Here is a 21,060-nt window from a genome sequence, read left to right on the forward strand (position 1 = left end):
CTCGGACCACTAATTTTTTCAGGCCTGTCTTTAGACCATGTATCTGATCTAGATTCTACCCATCTAGATCCCTGATGTACTCCTGATATCCAATCTGGATAGTTGGATGATCTTGATCTGATGTGTGGACTATGGACCCGACTTGGCTTGATTTGAGTTAGATATTCAATCTGAGGATATCTTATCCTCAATTAGTCAGCTTGTGGAGCCCATCTTGGACCCATCTGATGGCTATGTAGCCTATATGCATCTTGATATGAGGAATCCCTGATTAGAAAGTTGGATTGTATGTATGTTTATAGGACTCCCCTTGGCAAGGATCGAAGCATCCTTAGTTTCAATTCTCCATCAGCTTACCCTATTTCTTCTTCTTATATAGCCATGTGTCTTCCCTAATGCCTCTAGTGTCTTGTCAGTGGAAGGTTATGTTTTGCACTTGCTTATTGAAAAAAGAAAGAAAGGCTCTTAAAGGATTATAGGCTTTGAACTGCCTTTGTCGTAGAAATATATTGATTGCCTTTGTCATAGAAATATATTGATTGTTGGTGGTTGCTGCTTATGCTTTGTGATGTTGAATGTGTTAGGCATCTCCTCATCAATTGCTCCTATGTTTTTGGTCGCATGAGGATGGTATTCAGGTTAGTTTAATTTGGCTTGGTTGATGCTGATATTTAACAACTTTTTGAGGCCTAGAGACTGAGAGCCCATTTGGTTGAAAATGAAATGTTTTATGGAACCTTTGCTTTGTTGCGATCCTTTGGGCTATTTGGAAGGAAAGAAACAAACACACTTTCAACAATATTATTGAATTGTCTTCCTCTGTCATTTTTAGAGTTGAAAGTCTTGTTAGCTCCTTATGGGCAAAGTCTTCGGATTGCTTTTCTTCCGTTAGCTCTTGAGTTGGTCCCTTATGTAGTTTTATTGGTTGGTTCTTCTTTCTAATCCCTTCGGGCAGTTCTTCTAATAATGCATTACTTAAATTAAAAAAAGGAAGAAATAAAAACAAAAAGAAGTATTGTGTCTTCTTGTTAGCTGCCCCAAGTAATAGCTAATAGCTAATAACTTGTATGATCATCTTGGAAAAATAATATATAAAATTTTGAGATGATTATTATTATTATTTTTTACAGTGATGCAAACTATTGAGATGATTCAACCCATTTCATGTGATCCAAACCTTTGACATGCTTGGGCCCTTTAAGTGGATCAAATCCTTTTACATACTTAGTTCATTGGTCATCTACAGTTGGCTTGTTTTCAATGATCGAAACCTTTCATATTACTCGATTTGCACACTTTTAATAAAATTTCAGTTGTCTCTCTCTCTCTCTCTCTCTCAAAAAAAAAAAAAAAAAAAAAAAGAAGAAGAAAAAAGAAAAGAAAGAAAGAATGCAAATTGAAATGAGCCATAACCAAATTCTTTCGTTTGTTTTAAGTTTTAATTAGGAAAAAAAATACAAATGAAAACAAGAAAGAAGAACATAAAAATAAAATGAAAAAGAAGAAGAAGAAGAAGAAAAGTAAAATAAAAATAAAAACGAAGAAGTAAACAAAAGATGGTTCTTGAGCAAGAATTCCAAAGCAGGTGACTAAATAAATAATGCCCCAAACGTTTTCTTAGAATGACCTTCTATAAATCAATGAAACTCCCAATGGTGCTTGTGTTCGAGGCAAACTAATCTTCAAGCTAAGGGTCTTTTTTGTTTTATGATACTTTTGATCTTAGTAAGGTTTGACAATTTACACATGTAGGTAATTACACCCTAAGCACACAGTACCCAACTACACCAAATGTCGAATACCATTCACCTCCAATATAGAGAGGATAGTCAAATCCATACGCAAGGATGAACCTACCTAGTCTTTTCTTCTCATTTTGCTCAGATTTAAGGATTTGAAAGATGTGAGGTTTCACTTCCCAAAAACACAAATAAGGTATTAGCCATGTTGTAGAAAATTTAGAAGGGCAAGGAGTATAGAAGAGAGAAAAAAAAGACTTGAAAAAGGAACAAGAAGATTGAGCAATTTGGGGCAGGCTTATAGTCCAATGCCGTTACCATTGCTATTTTGTCTTTAGTATGAAGTGATCCTTTTGGAACCTACGACTATTGACCAAGGTGATACGAAGGAAGAAAAAAAAAAAAAAAAAAGAGAAAAAAAATGGGGAAAAAAAGAGAAAAAGTTGGAGCTTGCTCGCTATAATTTGGGGCAAGCGTATTCCCTATGTCGTTACCATCGCAGTTTTATGCCTTAGTGGGAAGTGAGCCTTTTGGATCTTCCTATTTTGCAAAGTGTGATAGAATAAAAAAAGGGGTGTAAAAATAAAGAAATAAAAAGAATGAAAATAAAAGTGCACCAGTATTAGAAGACCTTAAGTGTTTCCGGGAAAGTTTTTTAATCCTCACATCTAGAGAATACAGAAATCGTAACCTCAATTTCATTTTCATTGACGAAGGGGATGGGGTAAGGTCCCATGGTGTGGGTTTTCGATTCCGACTACGAAGTGAGGCAGTGATGCAGAGTGCGAGTGTGTGATGGAGATCATCCTCAGCTCTGATACCAGTGAAGTTGGAGGGCATTAGACAGCCGTTTGGCAACGAATCTCTAGCAGGAGGATTTTTCAACCAGATGGGTAATCTCTTAATCCTTGCCTGTCTTGTATTTTTGTTGTGCGTAAGAATCTTTTCATGGCAGCCCTTTTCATTGAGTTTGGGATTATTACCATTTTGGGATCATCCATCACAGTAGTAGAAAATGTTTCTAGCATTTTTCTTTATAGTCCATCCATTACAAGAGAGACTCAGATGGTTCTTGCGTTACAGGAAGATACCATATGGCCATATGTTCCTATAGATGTTTGTGTTTTACTCTTTGTTTTGTGGTGCTTTTGCTTTTGATTGGTTTGCAGTCAAGGTTTATTTGTGTAGCGCTGTCCTTTTTTTCGATGACCTCCTATCACAAGCAATGACAATTGCTGCTGCTAATTGGAAACCTCTTAATGGAAACTAATTGTAGAGAACCAAAAACTACAAATATAACTACACATCTTCTTTGCATAAATCACCTTCACAATTATGCAGCTACATAGTTAATTATGGAATCTGCCAGCTATAAGAAATTCCAGAAATAGAAATATTAGATTGCACAAAAGCCTATCTGACTGTATAAAATGACAAACAAACTGGCGCAGATGTACAAGGGTCTATTGACTGCAGATTCGTTTCCAATAGGCAATAGCCAACTGTAATCTATCCACAAATACCAATCTTTGTGAAAAATTCCCAAGAATATCCTAAATAGCTGCTGCAGCTTTTAAAAATAATATCTGGACAGACCATCCTGTTGTAAATAGGTTGTGCTTATTATTGATGACTATTCCGATATGCATAAATAGGAAGTTACCTTGCTGAAAGCTTTAGCAAAGGTGCAAGTAAAAAAATATGGCTAGATCTGTAGCTCTCATGGATCAATTAAAGTATTGGACATGCGATTTGATTGGACCTCTAAGTCCCTTAGACCACTAATTTTTTCCAGGTCTGTCTTTAGATCGTGGATCTGATCCATATTTTCAATCCCGCAAATATGGATCCTTGATGTGCTCCTGATATCCAATCTGGATGGTCGGATGATCTTGATCTAATGTATGGACTATGGACCCTGCTGGGCTTGATTTTAGTCAGATATTCAATCTGAGGATATCTGATCCTCAATTAGTCAGCTTGTAGAGCCCATCTAGGACCCATCTAATGGCTGTGTGGCCTATATGCATCTTGATAGGAGGAATCCCTGATTAGAAAGCTGGATTGTATTTATGTTTATAGGACTCCCCTTGGTAAGGACCGAAGCATCCTTGGTTTCAACCCTCCATCAACTTACCTCATTTCTTCTTCTTATATAGCCATGTGTCTTCCCTAATGCCTATAGTGTCTTGTCGGTGGAAGGTTATGTTTTGCACTAGCATAGAAGTATTGATGTCTTCTTGCTTATTGAAAATAGAAGAAAGGCTCTATAAAGGATTATAGGTTTTGCATGGCTTGTGGGACGAGATCATATCTAGATGATTAACTGCCTTTGTCGTAGAAATATGTTGATTGTTGGTGGTTGCTGCATATGCTTTTTGATGCTGAATGTGTTAGGCATCTCCTCATCAATTGCTCCTATGTTTTCGTTCGTATGAAGATGGTATTCCGGTTAGTTTAATGTGGCTTGGTTGATGCTGATATTCAACCACTTTTTGAGGCGTGGAGACTGAGAGTCCATTTGGTTGAAAATGAAATGTTTTATGGAACCTTTGCTTTGTTGCAATCCTTTGGGCTATTTGGAAGGAAAGAAACAAACACACTTTCAACAATATTATTGAATTGTCTTCCTCTGTCATTTTTTGAGTTGAAAGAATTGTTGACTCCTTCTGGGCAGAGGCTTTGGACTACTTTTCTTCCGTTAGCTCTTAAGTTGGTCCCTTATATGGTTTTATTGGTCAGTTCTTCTTTCTAATCCCTTCGGCCAGTTCTTTTAATAATGCATTACTTAAATTTAAAAAAGGAAGAAAGAAAAACAAAAAGAAGTATTGCGTCTTCTTGTTAGTTGTTCCAAGTAATCGCTAATAGCTAATAACTTGTATGATCATCTGAGATCATCTTGAAAAAATAATATATAAAATTTTGAGACGATTTTTATTATTATTTTTTGTAGTGATGCAAACTATTGAGATGATTCGACCCGTTTCATGTGATCCAAACCTTTGACATGCTTGGGCCATTTAAGTGGATCAAAACCTTTTACATACTTGGTTCATTGGTCCACACACCATCGACCTAGCTAGTGTGTTGATGTCACCAAGTTCAATGGGCCCCATTATGAGGTATGAGTTATATCCAAACCGTCCTTCCACTTGGCGAGCTCGTCGCAATGCTTGAAACAAAAAATAAGACATAATAAAAAATCAAGTAGTCCACACTCTAAAAAGTAGTGGGGATCGAACGTCTACCATCGAAACCCTTTTGTGGTCATAGAAATTTTGGATCAATATGATATTTGTTTTTCCTCTTCATCCAGATTTGTGTGACCTTATCAACATATTAGATGTAAAATAAACGTTATGGTGAGTCTTATGAATGTTTTGACGGTGAGAATCATTGTCCTCACTTCTATTTGCGGTGTGGTCCAATTGAGCTTTGGATATGACTCATTTTTGGGATCAAGATCTAAAATGATCTGGCAAAATGGATGAACAATGTGGATACGATAAATACATCATTGTGGGGCATAACTTTGATCGCCTTTGAACCATTCGTACAACTCGGAGCTTGACACGTACCCACACTAGCTAGGTTGGTGGTGTGTGGTACACTAGCCAATCCGCTTCCCTGATAAGAATGTTTGGGTAAATATGTAACCTCAAACATCTTCTTGTGATATAATGTATTAGGGAAATTATCGGATAAAAATCCCATAAAAACACACTTCTAACGGTTCATTTTTTAATTTCCTTTTCGTCAAAATCCTACAAAACCTCTCCCTCTCTCTGTTTTTTGTCCCCCTCTCTTGTGATTACAATCACGGCACCTCCTCTGTCTCGGATGTGGATTTCCTGCAAAAGCCTTTCCCAGGAAATTCCTGCGCTGGGATGCCAGGTGGGGCCCACAATGATGTTTGTTAGAAATCCACCCCATCCATCTGATTTGAGAGGTAATTTTAGCCTATACGACTGAAAGTAAGGTGGATCCAAAACTCAAGTGGGCCATACGAGAGTGAAAACTGGGGAAAGAGTTTTTCTACCGTTGAAACCTTCCTGGGCACCACCTTGATGTCTATATGCCATCCAAACCATTTATGAGGTCATTCCCACAGGGATGAAGTGAAAACATGAAAAATTTATCCTGATATGTAACTTTTGTGGCCATAAATTTTTTTTAGCGGTGGTCACTGAATCCCCACCATTTCCTCTCGTACAACCCACTTGAGTTTTGGATCCACCTTAGTTTTGATCGCATGTTCTAAAATGATCTTTCAAAATGGATGGACTGGGTGGATTTGTCACAAACATCTTGGTGCCCCCACCTAACATCCTTGCGTAGGAACTTCCTGCGAAAGGCTTTCAAAGGAAATCCACGTCCCTCCGTCTCTCCTCGCATTTCTTCTTGCTTCTTCTCCTCTTCTTCCTCTCCTCTCCCATCGAGAACGTTTCTAGGGTTTTTCTCTCCTCTTATCTCCATGCGAAGGGAAAGATGTCGTCCTCCTCTTCCTCCAAGATCTGCTTCAATCCCTACTGCAAAGAGGTGAAGTCAAAGCCTTCTACAAAGGGATGGTGTCTCTATGCCGGAAATTTCGCTGAGCTCTGTGATCAATGTGTGTAGTAGCCTCTCTATCTCTCGTGATTCTTTGTTTTTCTTTCGGAAGGGTGTTTTATTACTTCTTAGAAGGAAATTGAAGAGAGAGAGAGAGAGAGAGAGAGAGAGAGAGAGAGATCTGAAAAGAGGGTTTTCCGTCTGGTCTTAATCACGATGAAGATTTCGGCCCTGATTGAGATAATGGGAGGCGTCGAGGGTTTCGGCTCCCGATTCGATCGCGAGAGTCGATGGAGATTATGGTCCTGATTGAGATGATGACTGGCGACAAGGTTTCTGGCTCGCGAGAGTGGAGGGAGATTATGACCCTGATTGAGATGATGAGAGGCATCAAGGGTTTCAGCTCCCAATTTGATCGCAAGAGTGGATGGAGATTACAACCCTGATTGAGAAGATGAGAGGCGCTGAGGGTTCCGGTTCCCGATTCGATCGCGTGAGTAGATGAAGATTACAACCCTTATTCGATTGTGAGGGTTATGCTCCTTTGATTTGGGCGTGGGTTATGACCTTGCTCTGAGAGGTGGCAGCAGAACCCATTGTCAGATTCGATCACAATGGGTGGTGTAGACGATGAAGGGTTTTGGTTCTTTGATGGCGACAACACCCGGGGTTGGCGTGGGTTTTCGATTCCGACTACGGAGTGAGGCAGTGATGCAAAGTGCAAGTGTGTGATGGAGATCGTCCTCAACTCTGATACCAGTGAAGTTCGGAGTGCGTTAGACAACTGTTTGGCGAAGAATCTCTGGCAAGAGGATTTTTCATTCAGATGGGAAATCTCTTAATCCCTTTCTCTCCTGTATTTTTGTTGTGCGTAAGGATCCTTTCATGGCATCCCTTTTCATTGAGTTTGAGATTATTACCATTTTGGGATCATCCATCACTGTAGGAGAAAATGTTTCGGACGTTTTTCTTTATAGTCCATCCATTATAAGAGATAATCAGATGGTTAATGCGTTATAGGAAGATACCATATGGCCATATGTTCCAACAAATGTTTGTGTTTTACTCTTTGTTCTGTGGTTCTTTTGCTTTGATTGGTTTGCATTCAAGGTTTATCTGTGTAGTTCTGTCCTTTTTTTTTATGACCTCCTATCATAAGCAATGACAATTGTTGTTGCTAATTGGAAACCTCTTAATGGAAACTAATTGTAGAGAACTAAAAACTACAAATATATGCATAAACCACCTTCACAACTATGCGGCCACATAGTTAATTATGGAATCTGCCAGCTGCAGGAAATTCCAGAAATAGAAATATTAGATTGCACAACAGCCTAACTAATTGTATAAAATGACAAAATGCCGCAGAAGTACAGAAGTACAGGGGTCTATTAACTGCAGATTCTTTTCCAATAGGCAATAGCCAATTGTAATCTCTTCGCAAATACCAATTGACTGATGTTGGGGGATGTGTCGCTGTGAAAAATTCCCAAAAATATCCTAAATAGCTGCTGTTGCTTCTAAAAATAATATCTAGACAGACCATCCCGTTGCAAATAGGCTGTGGTTATTATTGATGACTATTTCGATATGCATAAATAGGATGTTACCTTGCTGAAAGCTTCAACAAAGGTGCAAGAAAAAAATAATATGGCTAGATCTGTAGCTCTCTTTGATCAATTAAACTGTTGGACATGCGATCTGATTGGATATCTGAGTCCCTCAGACCACTAATTTTTTCCAAGCCCATCTTTAGACCACATATCTAATCTAGATTCTACGTATCTAGATCCCTGATGTGCTCCTGATATCCAATCTGGATGGTTGGATGATCTTGATCTGATGTATGGACTATGGACCCGGCTTGGCTTGATTTGAGTCAGATATTCAATCTGAGGATATCATATCCTCAATTAGTCAGCTTGTGGAGACCCGTCTGATGGCTATGTGGCCTATATGCATCTTGATATGAGGAATCCCTTATTAGAAAGCTTGATTGTATGTATGTTTATAGGACTCCCCTTGGTAAGGACCGAAGCATCCTTGGTTTCAATCCTCCGTCAGCTTACCCCATTTGTTCTTCTTATATAGCCATGTGTCTTCCCTAATGCCTCTAGTGTCTTGTCAGTGGAAGGTTATGTTTTGCACTAGCATAGAAGTATTGATGTTTACTTGCTTATTGAAAAAAGAAAGAAAGGCTCTTAAAGGATTGTAGGCTTTGCATGGCTTGTGATCATATTTGGATGATTAATTGCCTTTGTCGTTGAAATATACTGATTGTTGGTGGTTGTTGCTTATGCGCCTTTGTCGTAGAAATATACTGATTGTTGGTGGTTGTTGCTTATGCTTTGTGATGTTGAATGTGTTAGGCAACTCCTCATCAATTGCTCCTATGTTTTTGGTCGTATGAGGATGGTATTCGGGTTAGTTTAATTTGGCTTGGTTGATGCTGAGATTCAACAACTTTTTGAGGCCAGGAGACTGAGAGCCCATTTGGTTGAAAATGAAATGTTTTATGGAACCTTTGCTTTGTTGCAATCCTTTGGGCTATTTGGAAGGAAAGAAACAAACACACTTTCAACAATATTATTGAATTGTCTTCCTCTGTCATTTTTAGAGTTGAAAGTCTTGTTAGCTCTTCATTCTTCGTTAGCTCTTGAGTTGGTCCCTTATGTAGTTTTATTGGTTGGTTCTTCTTTCTAATCCCTTCAGGCAGTTCTTTTAATAATGCATTACTTAAATTTTTTTTTTTTTAAAGGAAGAAAGAAAAACAAAAAGAAGTATTGCGTCTTCGTGTTAGCTGTTCCAAGTAATAGTTAATTGCTAGTAACTTGTATGATCATTTGAGATCATCTTGAAAAAATAATATATAAAATTTTTGAGATGATTATTATTATTATTTTTTACAGTGATGCAAACTATTGAGATGATTCAGCCCGTTTCATGTGATCTAAACCTTTGACATGCTTGGGCCATTTAAGTGGATCAAATCCTTTTACATACTTGGTTCATTGGTCATCTATAGTTGGCATGTTTTCAATGATCGAAACCTTTCATATTACTCGATTTGCACACTTTTAATAAAATTTCAGTTGTCTCTCTCTCTTAAAAAAAAAAAAAAAAAAAAAAACCGAAAGAAAGAAAGAATGCAAATTGAAATGAGCCATAACCAAATTCTTTCGTTTGTTTTAAGTTCTAATTAGGCAAAAAATACAAAATGAAAACAAGAAATAAGAAGAACATAAAAATAAAATGAAGAAGAAGAAAAGTAAAATAAAAATAAAAATGAAGAATGTAAACAAAAGATGGTTCTTGAGCAAGAATTCCAAAGCAGGTGACTAAATAAATAATGCCCCAAATGTTTTGTTAGAATGACCTTTTATAAATCAATGAAACTCCCAATGGTGCTTGTGTTCGAGGCAAACTAATCTTCAAGCTAAGGGTCTTTTCTGTTTTATGATACTTTTGATCTTAGCAAGGTTTGACAGTTTACACATGTAGCTAATTACACCCTAAGCACACAGTACACAACTACACCAAATGCTTAATATCATTCACCTCCGATATAGAGAGGATAATCAAATCCATACGCAAGGATGAGCCTACCTAATCTTTTCTTCTCATTTTGCTCAAATATAAGGATTTGAAAGATGTGAGGTTTCACTTCCCAAAAACACGAGTAAGGTATTAGCCATGTTGTAGAAAATTTAGAAGGGCAAGGAGTATAGAAGAGAAAAAAAAAAGGACTTGAAAAAGGAACAAGAAGATTGAGCAATCTGGGGCAGGCTTATAGTCCAATGCCGTTACCATTGCTATTTTGTCTTTAGTATGAAGTGAGCCTTTTAGAACCTTCGAATTTTGACCAGGGTGATAAGAAGGAAGAAAAAAAAGAGAAATAAAAAAGAACTTGAGAAAAATAGAGAAAAAGTTGGAGTTTGCTCGCCGTAATCTGGGGCAGGGGTATTCCTTATGTCGTTACCATTGCGGTTTTATGCCTTAGTGGGAAGTGAGCCTTTTGGATCTTCCTATATTGCAAAGTGTGATGGGGGTGTAAAAATAAACAAATAAAAAGAATGAAAATAAAAATGCACTAATATTAAAAGACCTTAAGTGTTTCCGGGAAAGTTTTTTAATCCTCACATCTAGAGAATACAGAAATCGTAACCTCAATTTCATTCTCATTGACGAAGGGGATGGGGTAAGGTCCCATGAGTGTGCACACGACTTCCTTTCTATTGGACTATTTCTAATAGGCAAAATCACACACTACTTTACACAAGGGTAATTTAGCCGCAGAATCAAAGTTATAACTGTCTCTCCCTAATTAGGATTAAGACAAATAAGAATGGTAAGGCTCTAACTTGAAAATGAAGCTAGACTCGAATAGGACACCACGTGGATTAGGAAGTTACTAAAAAAAAGTTTTTCTCATTGAAAAATTTGGGGCATCAATTAAAATAGTCAAATTTTACGCATCATCTACAAAAGGATTCCGCACTAGAATCACTGGGAATTATGAAGAATTAAGAAATAAATTGATAAGAAAATATTAGTAAAAGACGATTAATAAAATCAATATATCAAAGCCTTTGATCCTTATATTCCAATCTAAACTTCTATAATCAATATAACCATGTAAGTTTCTTAAGTTTTAAAGCATCATTGCCTTCTATAAAAAATTGCTTACTCCAATAATCATCGTAGAATGTCAAAACAAAGAAGAAAATGCTGAATGCCCAAATTTCAAAAAGAATTCATTGGATTTTTCCTATATAAAAAAAGAAGAAGAAAAAAAACACAAACTTTAAACGCGAAAAGAATTTAAAAAGAGATGAAAAAAATGATAAAGGGATCGGTATTCAAAGAAAATTTATAATATGGGCCTAAGTTATTGAGAATGACGAAGAAAATCAGTAATATGGGCCTAAGTTATTGAGAATAACGAAGTGATTGATGAGCAAATGATTTACTCTCCCCACAAGCTGCATATTCAAATAAGAGCATCACATTCGCTACTTTGCCCCTCTTGTTTAGTGCCCCATGTAAAAGATTCTTTTTAATCTCTTTTAGATTTGTTTAGAGCTAAAATTGTTGAAAGGAAAGGCAAACTTCTTTTGCTGGAAGGCTTATTCTTGTCAAGCTTGTTCTTGCTAGCATTACCATTTATAATTTCATTGTCATCCGTATTTCGGCATTAATTATCAATGCCATGGAGAAAATTGTGAGAAATCTCTTATGGCCAGCATACGAACTCAAAAGCAAAGCAAGCCTTGTGAATTGGGATATAAGGTTGGCTGCCAAAATTGGTCTAAACATGGCAAGTAGTCTTTTAGGTTTTCCTCTTTTCCTTTTCTAGTCATTCTTAGTTCCTTAGTCCAGCCTTAAATCTATTATCTTCTCTATCCTTTTTCCCCTTGTCTAACAGAGGATGTTCAAATGTTTGAAGGTTCTTCTCTAACATAATTGATTTCCTACTATTTGTAAATCTAAGAAGGCCCAAGTTATAATGATGAAAAGTGTCATTGGAGATTATGTTGGTTGTCTATCTGGCATACGTTCGTTAGATAAATGGTAGGTGCAATAAGGTGGATTCATTTAGCAGTCATGTGAGCAAATTCCTTAGCTTTTAGGTAAGCCTTATGCAGCATTTGAAGAAGTATTGTCTGTTCCGCATTCTTTAGGTAAATGGTAGGTGCAATAAGGTGGATTCATTCATCAGTCTGATGAGGTGGCATTGGTGGCCGTGGTCCTTGGCAAGGATAACTGGGTGGTTGATATCCACGGTGAGGACCATGATCATATTTATAGATACGTTCTTCCTTGGCTTGAGTGCTGACTTGAGGGAGATGCTTAGCCTTCTTCAAATCTCCTTTAACACCTGGCCATTCTCTTGTACCTCCGTTGATCCGCATATGGGGGGTTGTCCCTTTTACCACCATCCTTCATCACGGATGCCTGTCCATCCAGCTGATCCATGCAGCCCAGCGTGAAATCTATGTTTTCCATGAATTGTTGCAGTGTCCTCATTACATCATTTCAACTATCACTTGCCACCTTAAGACTAAAAGAAGCTGAGCTTCTAGTGGGCTTGAATTGGTAAAATATGGATTTAAGAGGGACTGTGCAAGGACAGTGTAGGGACACAAATAAAGGGCTGCTTTATGGTTTGATTTAGGACAGTTTAAGGCTGGATTTTGGAACAAATTGTGTAGCACTGGGTGGCTGTTCATGGACTTGTTTGGGGTGGATTACAGGGTCTCGGTAGACAGGTTTGCAGGCATAATCCGTTGGACAGATTGTGGTTTGCTATGGGATAGCCGTTGGACTGAAGTTTTAGGCTGTTAATGGTTTGTTTGGGCAGCAATTGGGTTGTGATTTGGGCTGGATTCTGGAATTATGCTTCTAGTTTGATTTCCTCTCTATGGTTACATCACTCCATTATTAAGATAATGGTCTATTTCATTACACTTGATGAAATGAATTGAAACCTCAAATCCACTAGCTAAGCATGATATCTTGTCCATGATGTTCATTAACATCCATTGACCTAATCTTTTCTTCTTCAACAATAATTCAGTAACCAGTGAATCACCCAAGGATGCTCCATTAACTCACCACAAAAATAGTTAGTCCTTTCAGGACTGGTTGAATCTATGCTTGATTCCTAAATACCTATGGGGTTGCAAGTTGTTATTGTAAACAGAGGGATGGATTCACCCAGTGTTAATACTTTTAGAATAATTTTTTTGCACTTACTTTTAGATGCTCAAAGATGCTATGGTCCAGTTATTTTATACTGCCTTGTTTGAGAATACTTGTTTCTAATCACTTTCAATCAAGGCCTGCTTGTACCAATTTTCTGTTGACCTGAATTGCTGAGCTCTCAAGGCGTGAAAGGTGTGCAATGTTCTTTTTTTAAATTACCTTTTAGGCGTCTGTTTAATTGATGAGTTCTGCTTTGGACACATTGGATCTGTCAATGGGCCTAATGTAAATACATGGGCATGCAAAATTGGAAATTGACTTTTCTATTGCCTTAATATTATGAATGACATGGGAAAGGCTATGTTGTGGTACCTATACGTGTCAAATTTTAAACTAATATTTTTTTTGTTATTGACTTACAGTTACTATATATTATTTCAACTTATGCGATTGAATCCCCACTATCTGCTCCAAATTCCCGCTCTAGGACTGCAGCTCCCAAGCTCGTCCTCCTTGCTTTCTATGATGAAGAACATGTTTTTACTTTCTAGCAGGATATTGCCCTTTTGTCCATTCTCCTTTTTCATCTCCCTCATTATTCCCTTGTTCCAATTCTTGTTGCTAAGGAGGTTGTTGTTCTTCTTTGCTTCTTATGATGAAGATCATCATGAATTTTGGTGAGTGGGGCTTGGGCTCAAATCTTAATGGCCATTATGACTTGGGCCTTCTAAATTTTCACAGGCTGGGCATGAACTGATCATCCGAATGGGAGACCATGAGTGCTTCCATTACTGTTCAGTTCAGGCCATCAGATTGTAAATCTGGCCCAAGTCAGGCACGACCAACAGTTCCAACTACAGACAATAATTGTATGACAGTCCCAGGTTGCATATCTTGACCATCTATATGTCTAGAGTGCATATCTGGCTACATCGAGGGCAACTACATATAGTGGTTATCCAATTGTCCCAAAGGGAATATTCAGACCATCCAGCCGTCCAGAGTGCATTTATGTAATGGTCCATAATCACCGGATCGATTCTTGTCAGGTTCGGGTCTAGTTTTGTAGATGACACAAGCCTTATATATGCATGGGCTTAGCAAAGCTCTTGGAGAACGTTGTTTATGACGATGTCAACAGGTTAGATTCAAGTCGATACGACCCATACGTGAACATAACGAACTGGATTCTTGCAGAAATCAGATCTAGTTTTGAAGACCTGGGCCCAGATCCAATCAATTTTACGTACCCGTTAGGCCTTTGCATCCAGAGAACATGAGGGTGGATCAGTAAAAACTATTGTTTATGAGTGCACTAGGAGCTGTTGGAGCTGTCAGTGAGGGAAACTCCATTTTTGTGTAATTGGCTGGCTCAGGTCCATCCCTTCAAGAAGCTGAATATTTATCAGTTGCAACCTTTAGGTGTTTGTTGCTAATACAGATGTATTGAAGCATCCTCTTGCTAAACCATGGGAGTCAGTTTGCTTCCCATGGTTCAGCAGAGTGGCTGCTATTCGCATATTGTTGCTGCATGTATTTCGTTTGGAAAGAACATACTGCCACGAGCTGCAGCTCTTCTAGATGTTTCCCCAGTTACCAATGTCATCAGAATTTCGGGACCTCAGTTGTTTGTTAAGTTCTCTTGGATGCATCTTTCTCATTGAATGGATATATATATATATATATATATATATATATATATATATATATATATATATATATAGTTTTTAAATACTCAGTGAATGTGTTAGTTTTCTATCACTCTTGTTATGGATGGTACTGACATGTAAATGCTGGATAGGTACTGACATTGTTATTTATTGTTTGATGTCCATTTTCTATCAACGCTATTTCTTTTTCTTTTCTTTTCTTTTCTTTTTTTTTAATTATTTGTGAATATGACTACTTCATAGGGATTGAAGCGGTGAACAGTTGCCCGGAGATCAGGATCCGTCATTGATTGGATATGGGAAATATGTAGTGTGTTAGGAATTAATTTTATGCATATTATATGTGGTGCCAATGAGGTTGAGTTCACTCTGATTGAAAAGCAGAATATGTAGTTATTTTCTTTGTTCCAGGCACAATGCAGTTCTATTTGCTATTTTACAAAATTTACCTTTTAACAAAAGAAAAAAGGATGTTATCTGCACAATTAGGTAGAGAAAAGGCATGCAATAGAAGGATGTCATTGTTAGCCCTTACATACAAGGCTTGTGGTTTTCCTGCTTCATAGTCCACTTTCAGTTGCAAGATCCTTCTAACCAGGTTATGCTCCTGCTTCGAAGCACTCTCTGGACTTGTGCTTCTGCTTTTAGTTTTCTAGCTGTTTTCTAACTTGCTAAAATCTTGAAAGAGATGCTTCCTGCTCTTGCACCCGAACTTGTTGTCACTCCGTCCCATGCTTCGTTGATGTATGTGTTTTATCTACAATTTCCATTCATTTTGGTCAAATCATTTTAGTGCATGAGCCCAAAAATGAGGCAGATCCAAAACTTTTGTCGTCCCCAATTATTTTTCAATGTTAGGTGTTCAATCTCCACTGTTTTCTGTGGTGTGGTTCACTTGAACTTTGGATCTGCCTCATATTTGGGCTCATGCCCTAAAATGATCTTTAAAAAAATGAATGGACGACATGGATATAACACATACATCATGGTGGGGCCACCTATTACGAGGTTTTTGTTTTGCCCGATTTTAGAGGTGAAATTCCGACTCTATTGCAAACAGTGAGAACTTGTTATAATTATAATTTTACCACCATTTACATGCATTTATACAAAACCAAAAAGGCCCTGTGTGTGCTTTCCTGGTAAGTGGGTTGGGGGGTTTGTGTTTTTGTAGTTGGTTTTGTGTGTCCTGCAGAGTTTCCTGTGTAACCATGCTGTTTCTGTTTCTGTATCTTTTTTTCTTTTTCTTTTTTCTTTTTCCTTTCCCTTACTGAGTTTACCATTCATCAGGAGAGAGAGAGAGAGAGAGAGAGAGAGAGAGAGAGAGAGAGAGAGGGTAAGCAATGATCATTGCAGAATTGAAAACATGGCTTCTCCTAAGCTTGTGTTTGTTTGCATCAAATGTCATGAAATTCTGCACCAAATTAGACTGGTTAGTCATTGAATATAATGAGATTTCTGATTTGGTGCAACCAAACACACCTTAAACAATGGTCACTACATAATGGAAATTTTTATGTCCGCCATAAAATGTTATAAAATAGAATGGACATTTCAGGCACTTCTTTCTGCTATTGTTTTAGTCTTTGAACTACTCATCATGACGGTTGTTGCTGGTACCTCTTAGTCCAGATCCTTATACGAGGCCTAGTTGAAAGCAACTAGTCCTCAAAATGCAATGAACATATTTTTGACTTTTACATGACTATGACATTCTAGTATTCCTTCTTCTCTTTAGATTTCTTAATTTTATTTTTAGAAGATGTTTTCAGCTTTAAAGCTTTCAAAAGAAGAAGAAGATGTTTTCATCTTTACATTTATGAGGTAGCTCCCGATGATGTTGATTTTTTGTGGCCACATGGAAGTCACATTTATGGGGTGTGCTCATTGTTCTTTAAATATCTATACTGAGACCGACGGTTGTGGGTAGCAGGTTTGTTCTTTATTTCTCTAGTTGGTAAGCCTTTTGAATTAGATGTCTGTGTTGGGGCATGAGGAATAACATTATTGAGTATTTCATGACTCCTATTCTTTTTATGCAAACCATTTGGTTGTTTGATTTGAAGTCCAGCAAACCATTTGTTTAATTGGGGTTGGGCCCACATCTCCAATGGGGGTTATTCATGCGTGACCTTGAGGTTGTGGGTTCAATTCCAACTTACCTACTTATAAGTTATAACAAAAAGGTCAATATTTATGAAATACTTCTACACATGGATTCATTGATGCACATTGCTGCAAATTAGGCCTTGTTTTATTTTCTTGTAGCATTATTCATCTAGGAAAGAGGTTTATAGTAAGCTCAGGTTTTCAAGTATGGTTAACTTTTCACTTTGTACAAGTAGGATCCATAGGTTTAGTGGTCCAAACGTATGCCTGGATCCACTTTGCAATGGCCCATGCAGCAAACCCCCCCCCCCCCCCCCCCATATGGGAAAATCCTAACCCTTTAATATGTGTCCAGCACATGCTGTTGAGAAAATAAGTGCAGCATGTGCTTAACTTATTTCTTGGTATTCTTTTTTAAATTATAAATATGCATCCTTATTTCAGGATGCCTTTGCTTTTGAGAGATGAAAAGCGAAAATGCTTGACTTCTCTATTGCATATGGGAAAACTCCTGTTCGGTTGGCCCGTGATTGGAAGGTATGCACACTGTTATAAATTGTTGTAATGGGAGTAGATGAACATCTGACTGCCTGTGGCCCGATTCTATATATATAGTTTTTTTTTAACCTAAAAATGCTGGTTTGAGTTAGGATAGCCACTTTCAGGTCATCAACTGTTTGTCAAAGCAATTAGTTACAGTTCTTGTTGTTTTTCACTTTTCTTTTTCTTTTTCTTTTTATTTTCCAGTGGTGCTACCAAAGAGCATGAAGGCAACCGGGGATGAAATAATTAACGAAGGTAAGGAAACCACTTCACTTTTGAACTTTGGTTGCTATTTATTTTCCTTGTAGAAATTGTACCTTGCATTAGGAAGGAACATGCAGGATTGGCCTATGGGTTTGAGTCCCAACCTGAATGGGTTGGACTTGGGCCTAATATAGACCCATTGACAAGCCTAGCTCTAATTTGCCTGCATGTTAACAGACCTAACCTTCTTTTGAGGTTGGTTCAAGCCAAACTAATTGGGTAGTGGGTTGGGTTTGAGCTAGAAATTTGTCCATTTAAATAATGGGTTAGGCTGGGGTTGAACCTACCTAATGGATCAAGCTACATGACCCTACATAGGTTACTAATGGGTTGAGCCAAATGACCTAGCTTGACTCCCTAAAACCCAAAACGAAAATAAAGATCAAAAGTATGGATAAATTTATTGTCCTGACCTAAACTCAACATGATTTCTTTGGTCCAATTGATTGAACCTGAGCTCATTTAAATTGGGACAGGTTCATAGGGTACCCACGGCTTCGGGTACCCATTGGCAGGTCGGATTTGGATAAGAGGCCAGTATCGAGTATCAACCCATTAAATTAGTGGGTCAGCTACTTTTGATTTCGACCTAACCTAAACCGGCCCAAATTTTAATGGGACAGGTTTAGAAATTTGTTAGTTTAAATAATGGGTTAGGCTTGGGTTGAGCCCTACCTACCCACAAGGTTATTAATGGGTTGAGCTAGATGAGCCAGCTTGACTCGACCCAAAACCCAAAACAAAATAAAGAAGAAAAGTATGGATGAATTTATTGTCTGGACCCAACTCAAGCTGACTTCTTCGGTCCAATTAATTGAACTTGAGCTCATTAAAATTGGCTTGGGTTTATGGGTCAGGTTCATCCAGTACCCACGGTTTCGAGTACCCATTGGCATCCCTATCGACTTTAATGCGACCCATGTGATAAACAGGTCGAATTTGGACCCATTAAGTTAGTGGGTCAACTCCTTTTGATTTCAATCTAACCTAAACTGGCCCAAATTTTAACGGTTTAGGGCTAGATCCAAAATTGGGCCTAGACCAAAGATATCGAGAGTTTTTGTAGTTTTGCATCCACCACTCATAGCGGGGTCCACACTATTACCACTTTAGATTTGTGAACAATGGGCCACAACAGCTCCCAAGCTTGTCCTCGCTTTTTATGATGAAGAACACGTTTTTTACTTTCTAGCAGGATACTGCCCTTTTGTCCATTCTCCTTTTTCATCTCCCTCATTATTCCCTTGTTCCAATTCCTGTTGCTAAGGAGGTTGCTGTTCCTCTTTGCTGTTTATGATGAAGATCATCATGAATTTTGGTGAGTGGGGCTTGGGCTCAAATCTTTATGACTTGGGCCTTCTAAATTTTCACAGGCTGGGCATGAACTGATCATCCGAATGGGAGACCATGAGTGCTTCCATTACTGTTCAATTAAAGTTCAGGCCATCAGATTGTAAATCTGGCCCAAGTCAGGCACAACCAACAGTTCCTTGTGGTTTTCCTTCTTCATAGTCCACTTTCAGTTGCAAGATCCTTCTAACCAAGTGACGCTCCTGCTTCGAAGCACTCTCTAGACTCGTGGTTCTGCTTTTAGCTTTCTAGCTGTTTTTTAACTTGCTAAAATCTTGCTCTTGCACCCGAACTTACCTACTTATAACAACAAAATCAGTATTTATGAAATACTTCTACACATGGATTCATTGATGCACATTGCTGCAAATTAGGCCTTGTTTTATTTTCTTGTAGCATTATTCATCTAGGAAAGAGGCTTATAGTAAGCTCAGGTTTTCAAGTATGGTTAAGTTTTCACTTTGTACAAGTGGGATCCCTAGGTTTAGTGATCCAAACGTATGCCTGGATCCACTTTGCTATGGCCCATGCAGCAAAAATCCCTCCATATGGGAAAATTCTAACCCTTCAATATGTGTCCAGCACGTGCTGTTGAGAAAATAAGTGCAGCACGTGCTTAACTTATTTCTTGGTAATGTTTTCTTCTTTTTAAAAATAAAAAATAAAAAATTTATATATATGCGTGCTTATTTCAGGATGCCTTTGCTTTTGAGAGATGAAAAGAGAAAATGCTCAACTTCTCTATTGCATATGGGAAAACTCCTATTGGGCCAGCCCATGATTGGAAGGTATACACACTGTTATAAATTCTTGTAATGGGAGTAGACGAACATCTGATTGCCTGTGGCTTGATTTATATATATATATATATATATATATATATATATATATATATCTGAAAATGAATGCTGGTTTTATGCAGCATAGCCACTTTCAGGTCATCAACTGTTTGTCAAAGCAATTAGTTACAATTCCTGTGGTTTTTTTTTTCTTTTTATTTTCCAGTGGCGCTACCAAAGAGCATGAAGGCAACGGGGTATGAAATAATTAATGAAGGTAAGGAAACCACTTCGCTTTTGAACTTGAGCCTAATATAGACCCATTGACAGGCCTAGCTCTAATTTGCCTGTATGTTAACAGACCTAATCTACTTTTGAGGTGGGTTCAAGCCAAACTAATTGGGTAGTAGGTTGGGTTGGAGCTAGAAAATTGTCCATTTAAAAATAATGGGTTAGGCTGGGGTTGAACCTACCTAATGGATCGAGCCAGATGACCCTACATAGGTTACTAATGGGTTGAACCAGATGACTTATCTTGACTCCCTAAAACCCAAAACAAAATAAAGATCTAAAGTATGGATAAATTTATTGTCTGGACCCAAAGTCAACATGATTTCTTTGGTCCAACTGATTGAACCTGAGCTCATTAAAATTGGGACAGGTCCATAGGGTACCCACGGCTTCGGGTACCCATTGGCAGGTCGGATTTGGATAAGAGGCCAGTATCAACCCATTAAAGTAGTGGGTTGGCTACTTTTGATTTCGTCCTAACCTAAACCGGCCCGAATTTTAATGAGCTAGGTTTAGAAATTTGTCTGTTTAAATAATGGGTTAGGCTTGGGTTGAGCCCTACCTACCTACAAGGTTATTAATGGGTTGAGTTAGATGAGCCAGCTTGACTCGAACTATAACCCAAAACAAAATAAAGAAGAAAAGTATGGATAAATTTATTGTTTGGACCCAACTCAAGTTGATTTCTTGGGTCCAATTAATTGAACTTGAGCTTATTAAAATTGGGTAGGGTGCATGGGTCGGGTGTGGTTACCCATTGGCATCCTTATTGACTTTAATGCGACCCGTGTGATAAATAGGTCGAATTTGGATAGGAGGCCAGTTAAATAGGTCGAATTTGGATAGGAGGCCAGTGTTGACCCATTAAATTAGTGGGGTCAACTCCTTTTGATTTCAACCTAACCTAAACTGGCCCGAATTTGGATAGGAGGCCAGTATCGACCCATTAAATTGAGAGTTTTTGTAGTTTTGCATCCACCACTCATAGCGGGGTCCACGCTACTACCACTTTAGATTTGTGAACAATGGGCCCCCACTTTGTACAAACAAAAATCCTAAGCA

General features: G+C 38.0%; 1 long non-coding RNA gene across 1 annotated transcript; it reads left to right on the top strand.

Moving 5' to 3' along the window:
* Positions 1 to 1,077: 1,077 nt before the first annotated feature.
* LOC131253206 (uncharacterized) lies at positions 1,078 to 19,740 on the top strand. The gene is made up of 4 exons (XR_009175018.1): positions 1,078 to 2,632; positions 17,216 to 17,308; positions 17,519 to 17,569; positions 19,624 to 19,740. It is a non-coding gene; the product is annotated as an uncharacterized LOC131253206 (long non-coding RNA).
* The last annotated feature ends 1,320 nt before the right edge of the window (positions 19,741 to 21,060 follow it).

The sequence above is a fragment of the Magnolia sinica genome, chromosome 8 (genome assembly GCF_029962835.1).
Source record: "Magnolia sinica isolate HGM2019 chromosome 8, MsV1, whole genome shotgun sequence".
Lineage (NCBI taxonomy): Eukaryota > Viridiplantae > Streptophyta > Magnoliopsida > Magnoliales > Magnoliaceae > Magnolia > Magnolia sinica.